Below are 27,344 nucleotides of genomic sequence, written 5' to 3'. Positions count from 1 at the left end.
CAAAAACCCGTTTGTTCGCTTTCAGAAAGCTGCCAATCAAGTAGAAAATCTACTTGAGTGGCAGAAGGAAGCAGCGCCTGCTCATGCTGTGCATGGTGCCGTATTTTTAAATATTTCACCGCACGGACAAACACCCAGCACTGAAAATTTTCACAAACAGCATTTTTTCTAACGCAGCTTCACTGCTCGCAGACCTCAGCGTAGGGCGATGGAGTTTTTTTTGCACTTGGCGGAGTTCTGTGTAACGGAACTCCGCGGACTCCGCCCTGACTTACATATAACCTTCTACTCAAGAATCCTGTCCAGGCCTTTGCAGAACCTAACATATTGAACAGATGACCAGTATTTTTCTCTAGGAACGGTGGCAATCCTATCAGCAGAACCTGCATTTTATAAAGGAGTCCCTTGTTCTTGATGAGCGTGTATTTTCCCATTTAGTCATTCATCCTGCACTGTGAATCCCCCCAGCTAGCAGAGCCGATTCTGGCTCATCGCCCGAGGGTCTTACATTAGCATTTGTAGAACGCACACGCACTGAGTACCCTTTGCTGAATCATCCGTGCTTCAGAGCCTAAAGTTAATCAGTCATTGTGGCTCTGAGGTCATACGGGCTCTGCACTCAAAGATCACCATCATTAATGAAACACAAGTCAAGTCAAGTCAAGTCAAGTCAGAGAATTTATATAGCGCACTACATACCCAGAGGGTTTCAAGGAGCTTAAGGAGGGGTGGGGAATTACTTGTCAAATATCCACGTTTTAAGTTGCTTTCTGAATGATAGGTGGTTCTGGGTAAGGCGAAGGTAAGTGGGAAGTGAGTTCCAGGTTTTAGCTGCCAGGTAGGAGAAGGATCTACCTCCCATGGTGGTCTTGTTGATGCGAGGTACAGTGGCAAGGGCTTGGTTGGAGGATCGAAGCTGGCGGGAGGGGGTGTAGAAGGACATTCGTGTGTTGAGGCATTCTGGTCCGATTTCGTAGAGTGCTTTGTGTGCGTGGGTTAGGAGCCGGAAAGTGATCCTCTTATTGACGGGAAGCCAGTGGAGGTTTTTCAGGTGACCAGAGATATGTTCTTTACGCGGGATGTCTAATATGAGCCTGGCTGAGGCGTTTTGGATTCGTTGGAGTTTTTTCTGGATTTTAGCGGTAGTCCCGGCGTAGAGGGTGTTTCCGTAGTCCAGTCGGCTCGTGACCAGAGCGTGGGTGACCGTTTTCCTAGTTTCGGTGGGGATCCAACGAAATGTTTTTTTGAGCATGCGGAGAATGTTGAAGCAGGATGAGGAGACGGCGTTGACTTGTCTGTTCATTGAAAGTGAGGAATCCAGGATGACGCCCAGGTTCCGTGCATGGTCTGTCGGGATGGGTGCTTTTCCAAGGGCTTCTGGCCACCAAGAATCGTCCCATGCGGAGGGGGAAGTACCTAAGATGAGGACTTCTGTTTTATCTGAGTTCAGTTTCAGACGGCTGTGTTTCATCCATTCGGCTACTTCTTTCATTCCTTCGTGTAGGTTCGTTTTGGCGGTGCTAGGGTCATTGGTGAGTGATAGGATCAGTTGAGTGTCATCCGCGTAGGAGATGATGTTGAGGTTGTGTTGGCGGGCGATGGCCGCGAGGGGGCTCATGTATACGTTGAAAAGGGTGGGGCTGAGTGAAGATCCTTGTGGTACGCCGCAGATGACTTCAGTGGCCTCTGACTTGAATGGTGGAAGGCGGACTCTCTGGGTTCTTCCGGTGAGGAACGAGGTGATCCATTCCAGTGCTTTTCCTTGGATTCCGATGTTTCTGAGGCGATGTAGAAGGGTGCTATGGCAGACTGTGTCGAAGGCTGCGGAGAGGTCGAGGAGGATGAGGGCGACTGTGTCTCCATTGTCTAGTAGAGTTCCAATGTCGTCTGTTGCTGCGATGAGGGCGGTTTCGGTGCTGTGCTTGGCTCGGAAGCCGGACTGTGAGGGGTCGAGGGATTTGTTGGCTTCGAGGAAGGTGGCGAGTTGGTTGTTGACAGCTTTCTCGATGACTTTGGCCGGGAATGGAAGGAGCGAGATGGGGCGGTAAAGAATGAATTTCATGCTAGGGGCACAGATATTGGCTCTGTGATGAACTCGATACAGGGCAAGAGTTAGGGCCATATGTATCAAGGCAAAATGGTTTCGCAAATGCCGAAATTAGCAGATTCCGGCGTTTGCGAACCCATTTTCGCTGAATGGTATGTATGAAACATTTTAGGTGCAAAATAAGGAATCGCTAAATTTGCCATTCCTTATTTTGCGATTGCATTTAAGGAATTGCAAATTTTGCGATTCCTTAAAGGCAATGTATCAAGGAAAAAAACATTCCAAAATGCCATTAAGGAATCGCAATTTACCACCAACTTCTAGTTGGTGGTAAGTTCCGAATTCTTTAAAAAAAGCATTTTTTCAAAAATCAAAAGGTGCCATGTGATGTTCATACATGCCCTTAGGGCATGTATGTGCGCCACATGCGCACACATGTCATTTTCAGGGGTGCAGCAGGGTGTTCTTGAGACACCCCTGCACCCTTGAAAATATTCACAATTTGCGATTAGCAAATTCCGATTCGCAATTTCCCCTTCATTCCTATGGGCCTCCTGGCCCATCGAAATGAATGGGAAATGATTCCTTAATTGCGATTAGCAATTTGCTTATCGCAATTATGGAATTTTAAGGAATCGCTAAAAAGAGGCGATTTTCTACATACATACCATTTTGCGATTTCTAAATAGCAATTCCTTAAAAATCGCTATTTAGGAATCGCAAAACGGAATGTTGATACATATGGCCCCTAATGAGAAATCCTCTCACCAGCATTGCTTCCGTCCATTGGTCAGGAATTAGGGAACAGGGAAATCGTCCACCCACCTCTTTTGATGGCGTATGTGCATTGGGACTGGCCCCCAGTCCTGGCACTGTTGTGCTGTGTTCCGGATCTCTCTACTCACCTTTATCTTTTTCATCTGTTTCTGCTGCGATAGACTCTCTGAGGAGGAATGTTTTCTTTTGTCCCTAAACCAAGCCCCAACATTTGCAAGAATAGTTCAATGAGCTAACACACCTGTTGCAGAAGTGAGTCTGTCACCCGCAAGTGGCTTCAGTGGGTAAAATCAGCTTCGTAGTGTTAGTGATCAATGTCAAGTCTATCATTATATAGTGTGTATGCTATGCCAGTAGGTCTGACTATAATGTAGTAACTCAGTGGCGGCTAGCGATCTTTGAAAGTTTTAGTGCCGGTATAGTACTGGCCAGGAGTTCCCCCCATTTTTAAAAAATGTGCATCACTTGTGCTCACTCTCTCTCGCATTTAGGCCCACATTAACAAACATTTTGCGCTGGGTGTAAGTCACAAACGTGACGCAAACCTGCACAAAATATTTTTTTATTTAAGTTGCCTGAAAGTAACAGAAAGCAGCTCCTTTGCTTAACTCTGCGTCAATGGAGCGTTCCATGGGTTGCACATGGGTGTTCCCATACAACTACTCATGGTGGTTGACGCAAAACACTACCTACTAACAATAGTAGAGAGGGGTCTGCACCAAAAAATAACGCCACTTGAAAGCGACGTTAAAAAAGTGAAATGCTTTTATTTCTCCTAACTTTTCCCACTTTGCGTGTGTACTGCACTATACATCACACATCTGAATTAGGAAAAGTTTTAAAGTTAGTTAAAGCATAGTATTTTGCCCTGGAAGGACACCCTTCCAGTACAAAACCTATACTAGACTCATGCAGACACCTTTGCACTATGATACAAAGGTGTTTGATTGTCACTCTGCAGCCTAATTGTGCAGCAGGACTAGAGAGAGAGCAGGATAGTTCAACATCTTTGTAGGTACGGCGCTTTCCTGCTCTCTCTCTCTCATGCAACACAGGGTGCTGCACTGTGTTGTGTGAACGTTTTAAAAATCTAGACCTTAAACTCTTTCCCCTCACTCACCCTGACTCACTTTCTCTCACTTGCTCATTCTCACTCATGCTCCATCCGATTCACTGTCACTCACACACCAACATAGTCATACTCACTGATTCCAATTCTCGCTTACACACACTCACTAACTCTGGGCCCTGGTGCTAGTACACCTGCTGCACCTTTGATAGCTACACCCCTGACTCACTTTCACTCACAACCTCCAAACAATCACTTGTTGTAAGACACTCATACTCCTTTGCTCACATCCTCATATTGACTTTCTCTTATTCATATATACTGTCAATTCAGATTCTCACTTTCACTCTCATTGGCACTCTCAAGCACACTCACACACACTTTCACCCAGATTCACTCGAAGTCACTCACAAACACATGCACAGAGAAGTAACATTTTTGTTTTACTTACTTTGCTTACTTAGCTGGTAACTCAGAGGCTCCATGGCTGCAGCATAGCAGGGATCTTGCTCTGGGCATTGGAACCATCAAGGAATGACTCCCAACAAGGAGCCAGATGGAGGAGCAAGGGCAGGATAGAAAAAACAGAAGACCCACCTCAATCCCTCTCCAAGCTTTTTGATAGGACTGTAAGCACAGCCCTATAAGAAGCTGGGATAGTGTTGGGAATTCTGCCCCTGCAGCACTGCGTGGCTTTACATTGGCTCCCGGGATGCACTGATGTTATTATTATTATTATTATTATTATTTATTTTTATAGAGCGCGTAGTCACCCGGAGGTATCCCAGCGCTAAAAGATCCTGTCTCTTCAGGTCAGTGGGACAAGGAAGGAAGGGGGGAGGGGAAGGAGGGGAGGGGGGAACAGAAGATCAGGGTTACGGACAGGCATGATTCATTTGGGAAAAAGGTGGGTTTTGAGCCGCTTCCTGAAGCGAAGATATTGTGGTTCAAGTCTCAGGTCGCGGGGGAGTGAGTTCCAGAGACGTGCGGTGTGGACTGAGAAACGTCTTCCTCCTGAGCGGGCTTTCTTAAATCTGGGGATAGTGATGAAATTTTCCATGTGAGAACGGAGGTGTCTTGGGGATTTGTAGGGTTTGATGAGTTTCCTGAGAACAGGGGGGCCTTGGTTTTGTAGCAGTCTGTGGGCTAAGCACAGGGCCTTGAATTTGACCCGCTCCCTTATAGGAAGCCAGTGGAGGAGTTTTAGTGCAGGTTTGGCCGAAGCTCTAGCAGGGGTATTTGTGAGAATCCGGGCCGCGATGTTCTGAATTCTCTGAAGCTTGCTCAGCGTCGTTTCGGGGGCACCCAGGTAGATCACATTGCTGTAGTCAAGCCTCGAGAGTATTAAGCCTTGAATTAGCAGTTTTGGGGAATTGGGGAATTGGGGAATTTTGGGGAATTGGGGGGCAAGAGGGACAGGATTTTCCCGAAGCAAGTCCCGGCTACTTTCTTTGCTTGCACGGTGAACGAAAGATCGGTGTCGAGCCACACACCCAAGCTTTTTACTTCTTCTTTTGGATCAGGGGGGGGACCCAGACAAGCTGGCCAGATGTTCGGGGAGAGTGTGAGTCCTTTCTGGCTGAGGAGCAAAACCTCAGTTTTTGTCCCGTTCAGTTTTAAGGCTGAACTGTTCATCCAACGTTGGACCTGCGTAAGGCAGTTAAATAAATCTGCTGGTTGTTGTCTGGGGTGGGATAGTGACACAACTAGTTGTGTGTCGTCGGCGTAGCTGACGACGCTCACTCCGAACGGGGTGATGACCTCCTCCAATGGGGACATATAGATATTAAATAATGTGGGGCTCAGGGAGGAGCCCTGAGGCACGCCACATTGGAGGGGAGTTTCGTAGGAGCAGGTGTTGTTCTCCCAGATCTGATAGGTCCGTTGGGCCAGAAAGGATGAGAGCCAGGTAAGAGCGGAGTCTTCCACACCGACTCTCCTCAGTCTTTTGATGAGAAGTTGGTGGTTGACGGTATCGAAGGCCGCACTCAGGTCGAGGAGGATCACTGCCACTGATCCTCCTCCGTCTAAGAGTGCTCTGGCCTCCTCTACCGCTGCCAGGAGGGCGATGTCCGTGCCCTGCCCTGGACGAAAGCCCGTCTGAGAGCTTTTTAGCCTGTTGTTGTCCTCCAGGAACTGGGAGAGTTTTTTATTAACCAGTTTGTCAGCGATCTTGCTGATTCCTGGGAGTAGGGAAATAGGCCTATAGTTAGCCAGGTTTTCAGGATCGAGGGAAGGTTTCTTTAGTAAAGCTTTAACGACTGCCGCCTTCCAGCTTGGGGGTACAACTCCCTGTTGGAATGAGGTGTTGATCAGGTGGGTCAGGGGGGGAACAATCGTGGGAGCTACCTCCTTGAGGATCCGAAGCGGGGCGTAGTCCCTGGGAGATCCACTTTTTATGGATTTTAACGTGTTTCCCACTTCTTCGGTCATTACTTGACCCCAAGAGGAGAGGCAAATAGGTGTCAGGGTGTGCGGGAGGTCGTTTTCCACGCACAGACTCACGGGGGGGATTGAGTCAAAATTGTTTGAATTTTTTCGTGAAAGAAATTAGCCAATTGTTGGCATTTTTCCTGATCATCTTTGGGATCTGGGGGGTGTCTTGGTCCAGGTTCTGGGGTCTTTAGAAGTTCTTTTAAGATCACGTAGGATTCTTTGCTGGAGCATACCGCTTTTTCTATTCTTTCCTGGAAGAATGCGCTTTTAGTTTTTCGAATAGTAGTTTTGTAAGTTAAGAGAGAGGTGGAGTAAGCGTCTTTATTTGCTTTCGATTTGTCTTTCCTCCAGGAGCGTTCCGTTCTCTTGCACTCTTGGCGCAGGGCTTTAAGCTCTGGGGTGTACCACAGAGCGGACGATATTCTTTTAGGATGTTTAAAGGTGGCAGTTTTGGGGAGAAGTTTATCTAGAGAAGAGGTAATCCACTCATTAAACTGCTTATCGGCCGTGGCAGGATCGGTGGAAAGCTCAGGGGTGGATTTTGAGAGGGCGGCAGCCCATTCCCCAGATGCAAGTTTGTGCCACCGTCTATCGGTAACCTGGATTTTAATAGTTTGAGGGTTCATGGTGGGTACTTCCCAGGAGATAGGGACAAGAAAATTATCCGTCCATGGAAGGGTCAGGGGTGGCCTGGTGGTGATGGTAGCCACATTAGTGAGGATGGGATCCAGTAAGTGTCCCTTCTCATGGGTAGGCTCATTGTTGACCAGTCGGATATTGAGTGACAATAGGTCCTGAAGAAGATCGGCGGCTATCCGGTCCATTGTGAAACCGATTCGGTAACGGCATTGATGAAATTCCCGGGGGCACCCGGGGGGCGGTAAATCAGTAGTCCTGACAGGCAGTGAGCTGGGGAGGTTTGAATGGAAAATTGGCAACTTTCGCAGTCATCGATGTGGGCGTTGGAAGTTCTACAAATAAGTTGTTCCCTGTAGATTATGGCTACCCCCCCTCACCTCCCTTTGGGTCTGTGTAAGGCTTGACAGAGATAGCCTGGGGGGAGGGCCGTGACGATGTCCGAGTCAGAGCTGTCCGATAGCCACGTTTCCGTGAGAAACAGCAGATCGAAATCATGATCTTGAATTAACAGGTTTGTTTCGAGCGCATGTTTGGGAAGGGAGCGGCAGTTGAGAAGTCCTATCTTGAGTCCGGGTTTGACTGGGCTCAGGGGAGTAGGATTGCAGCGCAAACAGTTAGAGAAGGGTTTACCTTCAGTGTGCGTGTGGTAACAAGCCAAGGTTTTTTCCGGTTGGAGTGCGCGGAGCATGTCTCCTGAGTACACCACGCGGTCATGAGGGACATCCGACAGAGTCTCTGGGCCTAGGTCCGTCTGGGCCTGGACGGGCCCAGACGGGCTTGCCTTTGGCGCGCCTTTGGCGCGCTGACGGCGCGCCCGCTGCGCCCGTCCGCTGCGCGTACGTGGAAAGCACATGTTTATGAAGACGAAGGGGGCGTGGCCTCGAGCGAGTGGGCATGGCCAAAGACCGGCTCACTGGCTGCTGGCGCTGGCGCCGATGATTAGGGCGTTCCCTCTGCAGTTTAGCTCTGCAGCGTGGGGAAATGAAGAGACAAGCGTGGTCTCCCTGAGGGACAATCAGGTGAGAGAAGGGGTGGCAGTGACACAATAATAATACAATCAAGTTTTAAAATTACAAGTTCAAAGTATTTAAAAGTAGCGCTCCCGGCTGTGCCTCAGGAGTAGGCCCTCAAAGCCAAATGTGAGCAGATATACTGTGCTGCCTGAGGCATGAGCAGTATGTCTGATAAATAAAATGGATTGTGATTTTTTTTTTTAAGAGATTGCAGTTGAACTATGCCACCCCTCTCTTAAATATGTGCAATCCAGACAACCAGCTTCAGTCTGTTTTATTTTGAAAAAACGCTCTGTAGCTGGATCATGCCCCCCCCTCCTCCTGTCATCAGGAGGAGCCTGGAGACACAGGTCTGACCTGCCCACTGGCAGTGTTCATGGAAACACAAAACTTGTGATACATTGAAAAATGCACAGGGGGCCTCACAGAAGCCCCTGTTAAGGAGCCGCTGCTGTGCTGCGTGCTGCAGTCTCACAGGCAAACTACTCACCATGCACTCACAGGGGCAGGGTCATTATCCTCGAGTATACTGTGAACAGGAACAAGATCTAAGAAAGAGCATCTGTCTACTCTCGTGTGGTGAAGCAAGGGCACAAACAACATTGCTTGGGAAGAGGAGCGTCGCATGTGAGAGGGTACATGAAGCTGAAGCAGAGAGCTGAGTTACTCAAGACAAGTGCCCGCAAGTGCCTTGTGCATAATGAAGTGTCTTAAACAAGATCCATTTATTCAGTGGGGAGTCTGTGCAGGTCGTCCAAAGGGAATTTAACTTCTACGCACTGAGGTAAATGAAGTAACAGATTCGGCTGCTGCATTGTGCATAATCTGAAGGCGAGGGATACGTTATTTAGGTAAGCAAAGCAAAACCACATTCCTACAATCGAAGCAGAATGTGACAGCTGCCTGGATCACCAACATTCTTCTCCCTCCAGTTCGGATGCAAAGAAGTATTTTCTTGAAGCTCCACAAAAGGGAGTAACATGTACTAGCCATCTTGTTGACATTTAGGCAGCAGTTAAAATCAGCACTGATAATAACACCATCAATGTTGGTCATAGTAGTAAGGGCTGCTACTGCCTACTCTGCCTTTGTCTTAACTTTTCACATTAAGCAGAACAGACCTACTGCATTTAACATAATTTCCCCGCGTAATCCTTTAGGCTACAGTCTTGATCATGGACTTGACACCATAACCAACTCAGGTCCATCCTATTGAGAGCAATCTGCTATACAAACACATTTTTTTCTGTGGCAGAACACAACTTCTGCCCAATCAAATCCCTTCAGGCAGAAGATCAGCATGTGAGTAAATTAACAGTAAAAGCGGAGCCAAGGGTCTGCCTTGGCTCTAAGAGTCCATGCACGAGCCAAGCTATGAACATATTTGGCATGTAAGTCTTCCCACAAATACATAAAAATATGATAAAGTCTTCGAAATTCAAGTGTATTTCTTTAACATGCTGAAGTGTTTTACCTTAGTGCATAGACTAAAATGTTGCATTTAGAGGCATTTATAATCCTGACCCCTAGCCCTGACAACAATGCCACTTGTGAACTAAGAAGCAAGTAAGTTGTCTTATAATTTCATCATAGATGGAGCAACATTATAGTCTATTAAATCACCCACAAAGGGGGCAGATTACGTTTTAATGCATGTGGGAGGACCCCAGCCGGCGATGGTAGCCAAACAAGACATTGCACGTTAATGGAAATCCCAGGGCCCTCCAACATTTTCAGAAAGGAGAACTACAATTGACTGGTCTGCAAAACAAGAAGAACCTATATACACAGCCAGGGGATATCCCCAAAGGTTCCACAGGATATGGGGCAGGTGTTGGGACTCCTATGGGTTACTAGCTCACCTGGAATCATAATCTGGCCAGCTGTCAACTTGAGTGATTCCCTTGTTGTTGGAAAGTGAGTTATCAGTAGTGGTAAATATGCAGTCACAATAAGGCCACTAACACAGCCAATGGCTCAGTACAGGTCTCAATAAATTATTTCCATGCTCAACCCTGGGTAGCCTGGCTGCGAGCAGGCAGGCAGGCTTAATTTAGGAGACAGGTATGTAAAGCATTTATAAACAACATTGCAGTAAATAATTAAGACACAACACACAATAAAAATCCAACACCAATTTATACAAATAGGAAATATTTTTATTTTTAAAATGACACCTAAATGACAAATATCCAGCGTGTGGAACCTGAGATATACATTTTTAAAGAATATCCACTTTCTAGTACTTAGAAACCTATAGCGCCACTTTGGGACATCTGGTCACGCTAGACCGGGACAAAGACAAACTTTAAGGCCAACCGCAATGGAGCCCTGCAGAGATATACTGTGCGAGAGGCGAGAGGAGTTTTACCTTCAGACTTAGAAACTTTTCTGGAGCTTTTTCTGCCGGGGTCCCTCAATGCTCTTTACCAGTCCTGATTCAGTGAAGGTTTGCTGGCTTGGCTTTTAGGAAGCCCCCAGTCAAACTCTGGAAGTTAGACCTCTGGAGCTCTTCAGTGGGACGAACCAGGAATCCTTTCCGGGTAACGCTCGAATATGGCCAGTTTGGCTCTGGCGGTTGAGTCACCTTATAGAGCTTTTTTCCAAAGGTGCTCCAAAATTCTTTAAGCTACTACAACTTCTTCCTGAAGTTCCTCTTGGGGGTCCAAAGTATCCAAAAGACAATCCAAGGGTCTGGTCCGTCAAATTGCAAGACCTGAGGGTGCAAATCAAGTTTCCAGCTTGGCAAACCTTCTTATTCTCTTATTTTCAAGCAGCAGATCTGCAAGGCTCTGCTCCTCTCCCATATTTATCCAGTGTTCTCTGGGGTCAAGCAGGTGAGCACTCCTGTCCAATGAGGTGCAAGGCAACACCCCAGAGCATGACCACTTCCTCCATAGTGTGGCATATTCTTCTCCCAGAAAACACTATTCCTCCAAAATTCAGTATGGCTGAAATTGCAGCAGAGGAGCAAGACCGGACTGAACCAACCTCCAGTATGGCTCATTTCTATAGCTCTCCTCCTCCTACCAGCTGCAGTTTCCTTCCTTGATCCTGCCGTCCGGCTGGGGAGTCATAGGGGATGGGGGTAAATGTACCTGGCATTTCCTACCTGTCCTATTCCCCCTTTGAAGCTTTATGACCCTTGCCCCCTGCTCTGGCATTCATATGTAGTAGAACCCCCTCCACCAGATAGCCTCTCCCTGGGTGAGCCGCTTATCACTTCACCAAAGCAGCCTGGCTAATCCTGTTAACTCTGACCAATCAGGGAAGACCACAGGAAGGCTAGGTTTTAGCTGGTAATTTCTTTTCTGTGTATTTTAGGGTAAATTTAACAATGGAATTATCATTACCATTCTCCTAACTCCTTGAGTTCAATTTCTATTCAATTAATAGCGATATTTATACGTTCAAAAACTATTGCAATGTTATCCTATGGAGCTAGTCATCTACAATGGGGAAACTGCAATGCGCAAATTCTCCACCATCAGAGCATATAAAACATCTTCTATGAGGGCTCTGCTTATACTTACAGGATCCCTCACCCCTGAGACACCTCGGGGAGACCTTGGGGGTTCTGAATATGCAAACATCAAGTAGATCTACTCTTCACAGTGCTCCTAGCACCAAAGTTAATTTTGGGAGGCACTTTACTACAATTGAGAAAGTGAAATGTGCCATTTCGCTATCCCCAGGGCATATAAAACCTCTTTTATAAGGGCCATCCCTATAATTACATGACCCCAACCCCGGGACACCTAAGGTAGACCCGGGGGGTACCTAATATGCCAAAACATTGGAGATTATGACTTTTTAGGTGCCCCTACCACCAAACTCGAGTTTGCAGTAAATTTACTTTTAAAAGCAGTGCTGCAACCCAGGTCTGCGTTTTAAAATGACCTCAGGTGCCCAGCCATGAACACATGCAAGTGCAGAAAGAGCTGCTTGTCTCTATACTGCTATGCCCTATTATATACCAGGGAATTATAGGTAGTTTTGATCCCCCTGCCCTATTTTCTACCAGGGACTTACAGGGCAGGTAATGCCAATTGTAAGTGTACCCTAATGCACATATGAGTTTTCACTTGTGTTTTGAACATAACACCGGCCCTGGGTCTGGTTAGACAGAGCCCAGGGACAGTCAGAGTCACTTACCACCAGTACCAATGAGCAAAGAGCAAAATATGGCAGTGCACAGGGCACACAGAAGGACTTTGCAACACTGGTGATACAGCTGGGGTGGGTCGTAAAATGGTCAGTAAGACTGTGGGGGTGAGCTTCAAATTTTCCGACAATCACGCTATACTATTATGTTATTCACTATATGAGAAGCAGTGCATGATGGGGTCTTAGGGCCCAGTGGAAAGGGAAAGGAATGTGGATTGTGAGGGATACTTAAAACACAGAATTTTTTAAATAACCATGTTTTAAGACTTTCAAAACCGAGAATGAAAGCTCCTGCACTCAACTATTTAATAATAATATATTTATTAAGGGGGTGTAAGATCCCAGACACCCCACCCCCCTGAAGCTAACCGCTTGGGAAGAGGGGGTGCACAGTGGTACTCTTTTGTTCTTCTTTTCATTGTTATTTCTGCATGGTAATGTACTTATTCATTGAAAACCCAATAAAATATATTTATTTAAAAAATGTTTTCTTGCGATGCAATGTTGTTTATAGGGGAGAGAGCAGAACATTTCCTTATCTAACAAGAAAGGACACAGTTTATCTGTTCCATTGTGCTGGTGGACTTGAGCGTACCTTGTGCAGAAGACTGTCATTTTGTCTAGAATAGCTTTTGTACTAGAAAATACCCTTTCAATACAAAATACTATGCTTAGACATAATTCCAAATGTATATAACTTTCTACGTGTGCTGTACATTACATCACACATGCAAACGTGGAAAGGTTTTGAGAAAAGAAAACATTTCTCATACATTATGCCTGCCTCAAGGAGGTCCAGTGTTTTGACACAAATCCCCATCTACCTTTTCAATAGCTAGGGACCTGCAACACGGACCAAAGGGTGGTTGCATAGAAAAACCCAAGAACCACCAACAGTACGCCCACTTGATGCAAAGCACTCCTTTGTGTCCAGTCTGCATCACTTTTGAGACGCAAACCCAGCACAAAGTGTGCGTAAATCTGTGCCAAGAGGTTGTTATACAGCCCACTTCCTAAACTCATGTATTTGAAGGTACTCTCATATGTTACAAGAAAGAACAAGCATTTGAAATGCATAGTTCTTGCATTTGCGAGAGTTTGAGCTATTGGCATTGTAAATGACAATGCCTTTCATTTATGTATTTTGAAAACCATCAAACGGTGTGTAAACTCACACGTTGTACTTATAGTTGTTGCTTACCAGAAGCAAGGCAGGCAGTAACTTCACCTCTTTTACTGACAGTCTTGCTTCTCGTAAACAAGTACTATAACTACAAAGTGTGTTTTTCCGAACCACTTACAGGTTTTCAAAACCCATAAATAAAACGTATTGTCATTTACAATGCCAATCGCCTAAACTCTTGCAAATGCGGGAACTATTGCATTGCAAATGCTTATTTAAGAGTAGGCAGTGGTCCCACGGACTACTGCCTGGTCTTAAAAAATTAAAAGACAACTGTTTCTTTTTTTTCTTATAAAACGCAACCTGTTTTCCTTTAAGGAATTGCATTTAAAAAAATAATATATATATATATATATATATATATGCTTTTTTAAAAGCAATGACAGACATGGTGGTCTGTTGACCCAAGCAGGCCATTATCCTAGTGATTTTAGCGATTCCTAATGGGTTGCAAATTGCAACCTACCTCATTAATATTAACGAGGTAGGTCGATTTGCGACCCCCTAGGAATCGCTAACTGTAATTCAAGGAGTTTCATACATTAGGAATAGTGATTACCTAATTGAGATTCGTAGACAATCGCAAGTAGGTAATCGCTATTCCTAATATTGACTACCCTTAGTCTTTTTAAGTCGTAAAAAACACTAAGGGGTCTATTACGATGGCAGGCGGAAAAAGTCTGCCAGCGACCACAACGTCTAAAGGGACAGCCGCCATGGGTGCGGCGGTACCGCCGTACCCATGAGGATGCCTCCGCCACACTGGGGCCAGCATCCCATATTTCTGACATTGCGGCGGGCGGTGCTGTCAGCAGCACCCGCCTCAATGTCAGAAATGCAAATAGTGCATTTGCATGCACAATGTGACAGGCACCGCGCTGTGCCTGCCACCTTGTGCATGCAAATGCAGGGGGGTACCATAGGTAACCCCCATGCGCACCCCCACTCTCCCAACACCCTGGTGGCCCGCAGTGGCCCCCAATGCAAAAGAACGCATGCCTTTCCATGGCGACGTTAAGACTGATCTTCACCTGAATCCTAATATGGAAGGTAGTATCTTGCACACACCGCCACCATATTAAAGTTGTTTTCCGCCTGGGCGACGAGTCGACCAGCGGAAAAGTGGCGGACGGTCTTTCCGTCTACCGCGGACCCCCCAGCCATCCTAATATGGCAGGGGGTCTTTCTGGTGTGGATGGCTGGCAGTTCTCCCCGCCAGTCTGGCGGTGGCTACTGCCGGCCCGGCGGGGGCGAACCATTCGCCATCCTAATTGGCCCCTTGGACTTCTGATGTTGTAAATAAGTGGACATGCACAACTTGACATCATGATAGATCCCCCTTCTTTTGTAGGCAGACTAAAACCATCTCTTTCTCTTATCCAGCTGTAACATCCGACCCAGAAATTCAGCATTCCAAGCAATTTGTTTAAAGCCCTGCACCCTATTGACTGTTCTTTGTCCTTTTTTCCCCCACAATTTTTATATAGCGGGATTTCGCCCCGAAAGAATTGGAGCGCTTCTCATGAGCACCAGTTACATTACACAAGAGCACATTCATTTTTGTAGGCATAGGGAAATGAAGCGATTTACCCAGAATCACAGGGTGTTCAGCCAACACGGAGACTCAAACCTGGATCTCCAGTTCTGCAGTCGAACGTGTTATGCCACACCCTTTGGCTTCATAAGTGTTTGGGAGAATGACAAACAAAAGTAGAAGTGACATACGGCTCTCGCTCCCAAACAATTGTTGCAGCAGGGAGGAGTGTTGGGGAAAGGTGCCTCTCTGCTGCTGCTTGCCAGGCTCTGAGGCCATGATTTACTTATCTCATCCTAGGACAGGAACGAGGTCACACGCACCTGCAGTAATGATGCAAACAACAAGATGTTTTTACGTGGCAGATCCGTTAAAATAGGGGTCTTCACATGCTTCCACAAATTACACGGGAATATTGCAATTTGCAAAATCGCGAAACGGTATTGGGGGTCTGGTCTGGTTATTGAGGGTCCCTTCAGGGACTGCAGAACTCACTGGGTTACACTCTCCAGGAACTATCAATTGCAGTTCCCTGTCATTAACACTGCCCCTCCTCACAGCGATCTAGACTGCTGAATTCATTGGCGAGACAAGATGAAATCTGCCAGCTTTAATCCTGTTGTATTCTAGTCACATACGCTGCCAGGGATGGAAACACACACAAAGGGAAATGAAAGCAGAAGAGCCAATAGAATGCGCTATTAGAGACCTGCCAGCAGCGAAAATAAAACGGAACTGGGAAACTCACTGTGACGGATGGACACTATCGGCCATATGCATCAATGTTCCCGTTTGCAAATTCTTAATTGAGAAAATTAAGGAATCGCAATTAAGAATTCGCAAACGGCTATGCATTAAGAAATCGCAATTTTTTTGCGATTTCTTAATTTTCCTTAATTGCAATTCACAATTTGCGAATCGCAATTAAGGAATCCCTTTTCATTGATTCCTATGGGCCTAGAGGCCCATAGGAATGAATGTGAAGGCATTCTCATTTTGTGATTCGCAATTAAGGAATCGCAAAATGAGAATGCAATTTCAAGGGTGCAGGGGGAGTCCAAAGGACCCCCCCTGCACCCCTGAAATGTACCTTTAAGTACTTTTTACACACACACATGCCCAAAGGGCATGTGTGTGTGTAAAATGAAACTTTCAAAAACGCACTTTTGTGCATTTTTGAAAGTTTCGCAAATTACCATGAAGTTTAACTTCATGTTAATTTACCACTTCCTATTTGCGATTCAGCAATTTAAACAAAATCATGCAGTGCATTTAAGAAATCGCAAAATTGCGATTTCTTAAATGCAATCGCAATTTAACCCCTTCGAGGCTGATGACGAGCTGGGCTCGTCATGGTGTAGCCTCCTCAAACACTGATGACGAGCCCAGCTCGTCATGAACAATGGGAAATGGCAATATCCAGCACAGGAGAAAAATAACCACAGCAGCTATGTGGTTAAGAAATCGCAAATAAATTGCGATTTCTTAAATTGCGAAAATAGCAAAAAAGCTTAATGCATCCCAAATCAATGAATTGCATTCGCAAACGGCCGAATTTTGCGATTCGCACCGTTTGCGAATGCAATTCAGTTTGATGCATGTGGGCATTTTTCCTTCCCTGAGGCTTCAAGGAGAGGAAGGGCGTGGGGGAGGATGACCAGGTTATATTCTGCAGCCATGAAGGTTGTACCATAACTGGCTATTTTCTTATACTTTTTTCGTGTTACCAAAATACACTGTTTATGCTATTTCACAGCTCGTGCGTGATTTGCTTTCTTTGTTCCATAGCTAATGAGACTTGTGGGCTCACACTCCTTGAAGTATCATCTAGCACTACATTCTTTTCTATGACATTTCACTCATAGACTGGCTACATTGACAAGCTTTCTAGACAAACGAAATTTGAAGTGCGCTTCCTGTCGATTAGACTTCCCGAATAAATCTCCAATGCTGTTCTGTTTAGTAAATCACCCTCCAACAGCTTGTGTTTTGTAACCTGGCCTTCCCGATACCCTTCTAAAACAAGCAATGGCATAGCAAATAGGTCTCGCCTTTGGGACCTTATAAGTGTTTAGCCATGCAACAGTTGATGTTGTTGCACCAAGGATGTGCTGCATAACTAAATACTTATAAGGTCCCAAAAGTGAGACCTATTGGCTATGCCAATGCTTGTTTACATTACTCTTTTCAACCCTCCTGATGCACTGAGGCGATCATGGCTGGTATTCTTGCATAGGGTGGCCACTAAGGAAATCTTGTCTTTGTGGTCACTATTACAACATTAATAATAGTAGCTCAAGTTGATTTTTACTGAACAAAAGTAGCTCTTATTACAGAAAAGGTTGCACACCACTGGTCTAGCTGTATCCAAACTTCGGACTCGTCTGACAACGGAGTCTGCTGTTTATTAACCTCGTCAATCGAAACAAGACAGTCTTATATGCAACTTGTACCTGGCCTGCTGTAAAACTTATGAAAACACCCTATGCTCTGAATCGTAAACATTCTTATCTACACACTTCACTTATGTAAAGCGATTCCCCATCCATCGTGCTAGTTCGCGATAAGTAAAACTGCAAAATAAAGACATAGTAAGTATAGGTCATGCTCTTTTCTGATGAATGTACTACACAAATAAATTCTGACATAAATCTAGCCCTGTACAAATGGATTAAACGGATGCACGCCAGACCCATCCCGAACACCGCATCGGGCATTGCGCCCACCTGTATGCAAAGCACACAAATCAAACACTTATCCGGTCTGAACAGGAAAATCTGAAGCAATCGACCTGGATGCAAGACGTGCTCAACACTAAGAAGCCGAAATAAGAAAAGTGCCAACATTCAGCTGTGTCCTAAAGGGAACTAAAGAGTGAACTGAGACCAGATTCGGCTATAAATTATGGAATCGGTAAAAAGTTAACAACCGCAGACCTGGAAGTGACGTGTAATTCAACAGGAGAGGGTAGTAGTGTCCAAAATGGAAAAGTCCGCAACATTCAATAAGAAATATTTTTCGTAGTACAGATAAGTAAATACGCGTTGTAAATAAACACAGTTGGATTATGTATTAATGTATAGTGGGTGCTCCAGAAACTCAAGGCAACTACTACCTAGAGGTGCTATATCGGTGCACAGAAATGTACAACCGGAAATAATGCTTCAAAGAGGTGAGGTTCTAATTACAGCACACCAAAACATTTTCAGTTCTTTCAGTCTTTATGTGTGTATTGCACAAATGAAAACTTGAACTGCTGTCACCAGTAAAGTTTACAAGACAACACAAGATTCACACAGTATAAGGGTAAATAGTAGTCCAATGTAGAGTCAAAAAGAGGTCCTCTTCAGATAGCGTTATTTTTGTTATTCTCCTTTATTCAAATTTCAGGCTATGATTTTTAAAGGACACACACAAAAGCCAAACCACAGTGTGGGAGGAGTATGACCCCACACAGAGCAGACAACAGATCACCTAACAGAGCAAGCGCTATTTAGGCTCGACCTAAAAACTGTTTTTCTTATTTTACATTGTGCAATTTAGCCACTAGATGAGTTGCACTTTATCTTATTGAAGTTTACAACACAGTATTATCTTTAATTGTCAATTCATTCAATGTCTAACTAGAGTTATATTTGTGGGGAAAAGATGTGTTTTATTCACAGGTAGGTAGAAAGACCAGTTAAAATTAAAAACAGACATAAACTATTAAGGTAGCACTTTCTGAAGGCGAAAGGCAGCTCCAGACATATGGTGCTTACACAGCAGTCTGCTACTGAACACACAACTCATAGCCCCACAGCCTCATTTGACCCTTGGGAAGGGGTAAGGTATCCTCTGCAGTGTTACGAATCTCTCGGGTTTATTATGTGCTAAGTTTACAACAGCTATTGAGTGGAGAAAAGGAGCCAGAACAACTGCACTAATAAATACATGCTTGCATATTTATTACTAAAGTGCAAAGGTAAAATATTTCAGTTTACAAACATAGTATAGAAAAACTGACATAAGAAAACACTTTTTACTGCTTTAATGATCACAATTAACAATTACGTAACATCATTGTATAATAAACCTAGAAAGGCACTCACTCTGGCTTTTAATGCATCAGTCACAAAGGGTAGATGCAAGACTTGTCTTCTTCATAATCAGACTTCCACGTGACTAAGCAAGAGCTTCCATCTGCAGTTCTCTCTCCTTACATGCATAACATGGTTATGCAATCAATTACTATATCTATGCTGGATGCAGCAGATGAGATGGGACTCGCACTAAGAGATGAATCTTTGCATGAGAAGTGCAAATTAGGTCGGCACATTACTATCTATAGTCAAGAATAATGAAAGGATTGTAATTACATTATTTTTCTACCTCTGCAAACAAATTCATGTGAATTCTCATTTCTGTCCTGGAGAAGACATCTATTTAAAAATTCACATGTTCCCAGTGAACCATATTTGCTATCTGTGGAAGACTCATCAAGGTTAATGATACAACATGGGAAGAGATAGTTATATTGTGTTACCTAGGGGCAGATGTATCAAACGATTTTTTTATCGCAAACGCTGCGATTCGGTAAAAAGCAGCATTTGCAACAAAAAAAACGGAAAATGGAATGTTTCATTTAAAACGCATCGCAATATTAAGGAATTGCAAATGTTGCGATTCCTTAATATTGCGTAAGCATTTAAGGAATCGCAAATTGCGATTCCTTAAATGCTATGTAAGAAGCAATTAAGTTTTGCGAATTTACACTAAGAAATCGCAAATTACCACCAACTTGTAGGTGGTAATTCGCGAATTCTTTTACGAATGCACTTTTTGGCATTTGTAAAGGTGCCATGTGACACTCATACATGTGGGCGCCATATGCGCACACATGTAAATTTCAGGGGTGCAGCAGGGTGTCCTTAAGACACCCTAGCACCCTTGAAATTATTCTCAATTTGCGATTAGCAAATTGCGAATCGCAAATCGAGAATAACTTCTCATTCCTTCCTATGGGCCTCCTGGCCCATAGAAATGAATGGGAAATTATTCCTTAATTGCGATTAGCAATTTGCTTATCGCAATTAAGGAATTTTAAGAAATCGCTAAAAAATTGCAAATTTTTATATACATACCCTTTTGCAATTCTCAAATAGTGATTCTCAAGAAATCGTATTTGAGAATCGCAAATAGGTATTTTGATACATCTGCCCCCTAGTTTCTAAAAGCGAATAGCTACCCAGGACCAGGCTTTGCAGCACTGAGCTAGTGAGTCCAGAAAGTGATCTGTTTAATCTGCACAGCTACATTCATATCAAAGACACAAGTCAGAAATTCGGTCTCACCTCCACGGCATAGTGGCAGTGCTTGGCAGATAAGTATTATGATTACTTTGCCCTACGGGGACTAGGATAAGCAAAAAGTGTGAGGTTTTGAGTTCTATAAGGAAAAGCCCATCACAACTAGTTCTACAAGTCAAGCTATGGTGACCGATTTAGGAAGGATGACGATGGACTTGTGCTATCATGAGGGACCGGTTTTGTCCATTTCCTTTTTAGCCTACAGTTGTGCGCCCAGTGATTTGAGATGGAGGACACTAATGATATCTCCTGCCTAAAAAGGAATTAACTGTAGATTGTGAAGTAAGTCATAGTCTGTGGTGTGGACACACGTTCTGTACAGCGCTACTAGAATAGTTTCTGATAGGCCTTTCTCTATTGCCTTAGGTTCAGGAGATATTTCACGTCATGATGAGACCCTTATCATTGGTTTAGGGGTCGAAACTGACACATTTCAGGGACTGTTACTTACAAAGCGTTTTATCTTACAAGGAAATAGCATGGCTGATCTTGTGCACTCAGAAATTAGTGTATGTCCTTGAATATGTATATCATTTCAGGATCACTCTGTTTTATTATTTATTATAACAACAACAGCACCTTTTGAGCACTGCACCGTCTTCACTGACAAAAATATTCTTACATGCTAAGGAAATGAAATGAAAATGAAAAACTGAAATTCATGGCTCCTGGGCCCAGTAGTCTTCTGAGCAAATTTTTTAAAGCATATATGCCAAATCTCTGGGACCAACTACTAGGGGCGATCCAATCAGCGACGGCCACTGCTGTCCTTCCCCCAGACTTGTGACACGCCGAGATTGCAGTGTTCCGAAGCCAGGCCCCCCGGCAGATCAACATTCAACTTATCGCACAATCTCCCTGCTCAACCTAGAGGGCAAAATCTTTGCTAAGGCCCTAGCAAATGGGTTGATAATTCATAATCCAGATTTGGTATACCCGGACCAGGCCGGCTTCATGCCCAATTGGGGAACCTGAATACAAAATAGAGGGAGTGACAATCCACTTCCTACGTGGAGCACAGCTATGTCTCAAAATAAATTGCCCAAAACACTTATTTGCATAGTTCACTATATTAGATCAAAATCAAATTGTGATATTTGACATCAAATGGATATAACACTATGTGAGGAATATCATGTATCACATCAAAAAGTCATGTACAATGATGCAGAATTTCAACATTTTCAAAACCAATATAAGTTTCAAAATCAAATATATATGTGCACTGCATAAATGTTAACACCCTATGTACAATGCATTAACAAAGACAATCCCAATGCATTTCGGGTTCAAGTGGAACCCTTCTTCAGGGGATAAGTGTCATCGAAATGTGACTTTATCGAGTCAGGTGAATCTTCCTCAGGAATCTACAACACAACAAATTTGATTATTAAATCTAAATTACCTAAATTGTACAGATATTTACATGAAAGCCATGCAATGAAAAGACTAGGATTTGCACTCAAGAAATTAAAACACAAGCAAAAGGTGCAGAAAGAGAAATAAAGAGAAGAACAGCGACCAAATGTACAAAGTCATGAGCGTGGTAGAAGTAAAACTCAAGGTGCAAAGGTGTTGTGCTGAATATAACATTCACATCTACCAACTGATTTGTGCACTGCCATGCTTATGATGAAGCACAGTACAATGTGAGAATGAGCGAGTGAAATGGGTGTCAAGTCTTACCCCACTCGATAAAGTCTTGTACTTTCTGACGCTGGAAAGTAATAATAGTAAAAGTGACGAGAACGGTCTACATGCTAAATGCGAGTAGCACCGGTGAAGATTCCCATAAAAATTAGTCTTAACCGGCAAGATAGCCTGTAATTTGAGACGTTGCGCCTCCGTGCGTTGAAAACAGTAGTAGAAACAATTCTATTACAGGACCGGAGGCTTCAGATTATGCTTCTCAATCTTTGCTGCATTAAACACAGCAGCCAATGAAAATGAATATTTTCACATTAACAGTAAAACAAAACCTCATTTCCTATGAGTACACATGAGTATAGGCACGCCCCCACAGTCCATAAGAACCCCTTGCGTGCTCCCATCATCCTCTTTCTTTGAGGCGAAACAAGTCCAACAAAACTTGAACAATCTCAACTCCTCCAACGTGGAAGAACAGCTACAGGCTAGCATCCTGACATCCGACGCCGATCAATCCGACTTCTTATCAGATCCTGCAATAAAGGAAATAACACCACCGTAATCACTGAATAATGTGGGTGGGCAAGCGTATTACATACTGTACATTAAGCCGGGTGGGATAATCCTCGCCTCCGTGTCCTTAATAGAATTGACAATTTTTCTCGCGAATGCTAGCAAATTTTTGATTCTATTACAGGACCGGAGGCTTCAGATTATGCTAGTTTAACGCTGAGTAAATACCACTGAAGTAATATCTCCCACCGTCTTATAGTAAAACGTTTTAAACGTTGACTCAGAAGACTAATCTGCACAACGCATTATATCTTGGATACTTGACCCCAATCCATATGACTTTGACGCCATAGCGCCTCTCACTGAGTGAGCACCAAAGATCTGTGTATCAACACCTGCTTCATTCATTATATAGCGAAGCCATCTGGCTATCGTGGCAGCCACCACTGGTTTAAAGGGTTTTGGAATAGCAATCAATAACTGAGTACAACCCTGCGGCCGCAAGGCCTTGGCACATTCCTCGTACGTTTTCAAACATTGAACCACACATAATTTTTCATTTTCAGGGAAAGCATTATAAGAAATATGTCGAGACAAAGTTTTAGTACGACCTGTAATATGAAAAGAAACCCCTTCCGGGGTAAACACTCTACCTGTTACGTCGAGTGCTCTCACACCCGAAGACCTTCTGCAAGATGATAAACAAAGCAACATAGCTAATTTTGCCGACAACTGCTTTCTAGACAGGAGAGCATTGACCGGCCAACTGTTGAACAATGATAACACTAGAGACACGTCCCACAACCCGGTATACTTGGGTTTGGGAGGGTTTGCCACCCTGATTCCTTTCAACAATTTGCAAACTACCGGGTGCATGCCTACCGGTTTCCCGTCTATCTGAGCATGCCCCGCCGAAATAGCCGAACGAAAATTATTGACGGACCGGTACGCCAAACCGTCTGCGGCCTTTTCCGACAGAAAGTTCAAGACTTGGGACAACTCTGCCCCCACGGGATCCAGATTTGTAGTGATCATTGAGCCCCCCAGGTGTCACTGTGCCCAATGTTTTTATCCAGTGAGTCTCCTTACGCACCAGAGCTACATTTATATCTATGCCAGAACTCAATGCTACTTGTTCTAAGATGGTAAACCTGAGTTGTGGTATAGTGTGTGAAGCCTGCAACCAGTGAGCAACAAGTGAAGAGTTTGTGTTTTTATTGCGAATTCTACTCTTATGCTCTATCATACATGTTTGATTTTTTGGCTTGTCCTCCCCACATAGACCAGTCCACAGGGGCACTTGATGGCATAAATTACCCTCTCAGTATTACAATCCGAAGTATGACGTAGTTTTAGTGTTTTACCCATATGTGGGTGCGCGAAAACATTACCTAAATTTACGTTGCCACACTGTCCACAATTGTAGCATTTCCTCATTCCCTTGGTGACCTGTGTTTCATTACATTTTAACAGCTCTCTGAAGTTTTTAGGTCTGGAGTGTGCAAATAACGGGGGACCTTGAAACAGATTGGCAAAGTCAGGTTCTTGGTCTACGATCTCCCAACGTTTTCTTATAATAGCTTTAATGCGAGACGCTTGCTTTGAATGTTTAAGAACAAATACTTCTCGATTTTTTGCCTGTTGTGCAGCTGGCTTTAGTAAGTACTCTCTAGTTCTTAAAGCAACTTGTTTCTCAGCATTAAGCAAAGTCTGATCAGGGAACCCCTGGACTTATATTTCAACAGTCGGTCCTGCATCAATTTTGCACATGTTTCAGGATCTGATGTGATCCTCTTAATCCTCGTGAGTTGAGAGACTGGTAGATGTTTCTTCAAGGAATACGGGTGAACACTTGAGAAATGAAGTGCATTATTATAGCCTTATACCCTGCCATAGAGGGCTATACCAGCTATTAAAGGCCCTCTCCAGCGTTAAAGGCCCCGAGCCGAAGGCGAGGGCCTTTAACAAGGGAGAGGGACTTTAATAGCAGTATAGCCCTCTACGAAGGGCTATAAGGCTATTAGAACATTCTGTCACTAGAGGACAGAATGTTCTAACAAAAAAAACAAAGCCTTTTGGGAGCGTGAGGGGATTGGAATCCCCTCAGGTTCCCTGAAGCCTTTGTTCCCAGCCAGAGCAGTGATCAAAGAAACATTGGAATGTTGGAGCTCCAGGCTTATACCAGCCATTATAAGCCCAGAGCACTCCATTGTTTTCAATGGAGTTCAAAACATTCCAATGTTCTAATAAGTATTGGTAATTTCTCCCTTTGGGGAACCTGTCATAATATTCGGCATGTCCATAACGCACTGTCACTGGCTGATAGACTTGAAGAACCAGTGGCATTTCTCCTAGCTGACATTGATAGGTAGTTTAACTCAGTCATCTGGGAATACATGTTTATTCTCCTTGTGTGCCTGAATTTCGGCCCAAGATTTGTTTCTTACCTCAAATGGCTCTACACTGGCTCAACGGCATCAGTGTGAGTGGCAGGAGCTCGATTGAACATGTTTTCCCTACAGCAGGTGATGTGACAGGGCTGCTCCTTATCTCCCCTGCTGTTTGCCCTTGCCATGAAACAGTTGGCTGTATGGGTGCAGATGAATGTGCAGGTGTGGGGCTTCGAATGGAGGAAAGGCCTCTCCAACAGGATTACACTGTATGTGGATGATGTTCTTTTCTTTCTCATTACACCTTACTCTAAAAGGCCTAGATTATTGCACCTCATGCTCATCTATGGGATGACATATGGCCTCTACAATAACATCTTCAAGCTTACAGTGTTTACACCCGCTGTCCTTATCTGGACGATCAGCCATACTTAAGGTGGTCTTCCTGCCCAGGCTTCTTTACCAACTGCAAAACTTCCTGTATGATGTTCCTTAATGGTGGTTCCATAGGTTGAACTCAATACTAAATGCCTTTATGGTGAGTGGAGGGGTCGTCCCCCGGCTACCCCAGTGGTGCTTAACCTGTGGCATTCCTCCCTTCACCACATGAAGTGGTGGGGTAGACTAACACCTTTGTGGTGAGGCCGCTTACTCCCACAGGTGGTAACACTAGAGGGATTTCAGAAGTGGGACCTCATCAGGATCTCCACCTTGGGGGATGTGGTGCAAGCATGGTCCTCAAAACGTTCCAAAACCTTCAGACAGAGTAATTACACCGTAGTCAATTCCATAAATATCTTTAGCTCTGCCATGTGCTGACCTCATACGTCGCCAGTCTCTCAGAGCTCCCACAATTAAATCCACTGGTAGGCAAACTTCTCATGGGTGACCTCGAGGATCACAAAGTTACAAAAATGTATCAGTCCCTGATCACTAATCAACCTGACACATTCAGTCCCCTCCGCACGGCATGGGGGAGTTGGAAAATGAGGATTGGACAGAAATTCTGGGAACACCAATTCAAATACATACACAGGGTATGTTACATGATAGATAGACTGTGGAGGATGGCTGTAATTGCCTCACCGGCTTGCCTTCACTTCGGAGTGACAGATGGCACCTTTTTAGGGTGAGCTGGTGTAAGCAGCGCGAAGCGCTGCTGTCCAGCAAAGCCTCTATTGTTAGCGACTTGCTCTGGAAGTGGGACAGGGGATGGGCATGCGCTTTCGGCAATTTCAGCATGTGCACATGCACGTACAGCCACGCGCCGTGCACATCTCCTGTTCGCTTCCAAGGCAAGTCAGCCTCCTGCAATCAATCAATCACACACGCGCGCGCACACACACACACACACACACCCCAACTAAGCCCCACTCACCGGGCTACAGGCTCCGTCAGACTCAGGACTCCGCCGCTCCTCCTTACGTGTGCAGCCACCGTGGGGCTCTCCCTCCGCGTCACCACTGCTGCTCTCTGCTAGGCACTTCGTGGCCACGGGCTTCCCGCAGAAGGCGGAAGTCCCGCCCCACGATAAACTTGTTTTAATTCCTTCCGATCCCGCTGGCGCGGGGACGCGCACACAACTTGTCCCCGTTCTTCCCAGCTAATAACTCGTCGGACGGCGCAATATGCTGCTAATGCTCGCTAGCCAGGCCTTCCCGCTCACGGGGGAAACAGATTTCTCCTGTAAAGCGGCGGCTAATTTTATGCGGCTTAGTGCTGCCGACATCAGGAAATACCCACGCAGTCACGTAGACAGACCAGACCACAACACGCAAGATTGGAAATGTGTAGCACTGGCCCAGTATACGGTTGTGTGCCTGCGTTGTGTAATTCACGGTGTTCTGGCCGAGTGAGGGAGGGCCTCGTGTGCCGGATGTTTGTTTGGCTGTGTGCATTGTTGAGCTTATGCATAGCTGTCTGATCTGAAACATTTAGAATTCCACTTTATCACGGCCACACAAATGATGCAATGCCAAGATGCTCGGTCTTTTTTGTCCTTTAACCCAATCTTTCGTCAACAATAACCATCAATAAGTGTTCTGGAATGTTCCCTTCTTTGATGATGTCTGGCTGGGTTGTGAAATCAATCATGACATCATTCACTAAATGGCCACTTTACATGTAGCTTTGTGTTTATTATGAAAATACCAATGCTGCAATCCCAGAATGCAATGAAAAATAGATGACTACGACGATTAGCCATTATTGCGGTCAAAACAAATTCGGCCCAAGTGACCATAATATAGCCACATTTATCGAATCATATGCAGACATATTGAAGTCGATGTTCATATCTACTAATCCATTTTGCATGTTATATGTATCTTTCATCTTAAAGTTAATGCTGCCCTGTGGTGTAATAGTTTAAAAACAAAATTACAAATGGCTCAAAGATAATAATAAACGGGTCTTGCCATTGCATATGGAAAGATTGTCTTTGCTAATTTTGTTTGCAGATGCTGTACATCAGGGGGAAAAAACAGAAAAAGTTTATGGCGTGCCCGCTGTTGCTGGTCGTGTCATTGTGTAGGCGCATGTATGAGTCACTACACATGCACGCACCTACTTAACCATGCAG

The sequence above is a fragment of the Lissotriton vulgaris genome, chromosome 2_1 (assembly GCF_964263255.1).
Source record: "Lissotriton vulgaris chromosome 2_1, aLisVul1.2, whole genome shotgun sequence".
Lineage (NCBI taxonomy): Eukaryota > Metazoa > Chordata > Amphibia > Caudata > Salamandridae > Lissotriton > Lissotriton vulgaris.
Note: the sequence above shows the minus strand (reverse complement) of the source record.